Below are 1,441 nucleotides of genomic sequence, written 5' to 3' on the forward strand. Positions count from 1 at the left end.
GATGCAGCTTCAAGCTCATTAATAACAGTCAAATCAGTTGGCGTGAGGTTGGAGTTAATAGGTCATTTCAAAGACTTTCCATGCTACATGGATGATGCAGACAATCTCTATCTAAAGTCTAAGCAAAATGCGCTGAAAAGCCCGACAATACAGGTTGTGGAAGTAGACGAAGCTACCAACATGGCTAATTAACAAAAGAACCTAATGGAAGATTGTTTAGGATTGGTGTACATGAAGCTCAAACCAGGTAGTGAGTTGGACATAATAAAATTGCACAGGCAAGATCTTCCAGAGGTTAGCAGTTGTCGAGTCACTGTGCAATTGATAAAGTCAAATTACAAGGACAAAAATTGTAGCAGTCTCTATAGAGATATGGAGGGTAGATGGTACAAAGCAGAAACACCTCAACAAGCAATAGAAGAGCCAGATCAATGCTTCATAGCTTATGAAGGTGGTTCAAAGTTGGGTTACAAATACATGTCAACAAGTGGTAATATTTACCGCTTGATAATGAGCTTACCTTTAGCTTCCAATGCAGAGACAGTGGTAGCTCAGAACATAGAAATCACTCAAGAGATGGGGCCTACTATAATCAATCTGCCAAAAAATGAAGACAGTCAGCAGGAAGGAATTCCTTGAATACATGTGTAAACGACAGTTGCCTTCAACCACTTCAGAAGTCAACAAGCAACGTGAACCAATAGCCCTTCATTGGATCCACGAAACGAGATGGGAAGATCCAATTTATGTAGATTCTGATGGACAAAGATGGGTTCAAGTCACGCGAGTAAGGACATTTAGTGAGTCAGTTCCTAGGACACTATGGGCAACGCGCATTGGAGACAAGAGCTATGATATAGATGGAAGATGCTATGAATTAGATCTTATTGCAGATAAATTCTCGGAAAGAGCTGCAGCTTTCATCTTGTCACCTTCAACTCCACAAGACCAAATTGAGCAACGGACACATGACGAAATAATATCAAACCAGGTAAATATTGGACACACTGCCACTATTGCAAAAAGTCAATCATTAGAAGATAGGGAAGTGCACTTTAAAATCTCTAGGCTTCCACTGACACATGATCAGACTTTGAATTTGTATGAGCACAATTCAACTCCTTTCATTACACAGATGAGTTCCACAACACAACATTCACAGGTACAGAACACTACACATGCACCACAAAATTTACCAACACAAACACACGTACAATCAATGGAAGAATCAGCTTTTGAGTTAGCACGAGTTCACAAAGACCTAGCTCAATCAGCTGAGCTAGATGACAGAGCTAGAATATCCACACTCTCGGATGGGGGGAGTCCAATCTCCACCTCACTTACTGCAATCAGGACAACCCTATCAACTACAAACAGCAAAGGTGAGTCACAATACTCTCTTACAATTCAACGGACAACAAAAGCCAAATACAGGATCGAG

General features: G+C 40.7%; 1 pseudogene; it reads left to right on the forward strand.

The window, feature by feature from the left end:
• The first annotated feature begins 372 nt into the window (after positions 1–372).
• LOC147427776 (uncharacterized) lies at positions 373–957 on the forward strand (annotated as a pseudogene).
• Positions 958–1,441: the final 484 nt, after the last annotated feature.

The sequence above is a fragment of the Adiantum capillus-veneris genome, chromosome 23, assembly GCF_014529385.1.
Source record: "Adiantum capillus-veneris isolate H3 chromosome 23, ASM1452938v2, whole genome shotgun sequence".
NCBI lineage: Eukaryota > Viridiplantae > Streptophyta > Polypodiopsida > Polypodiales > Pteridaceae > Adiantum > Adiantum capillus-veneris.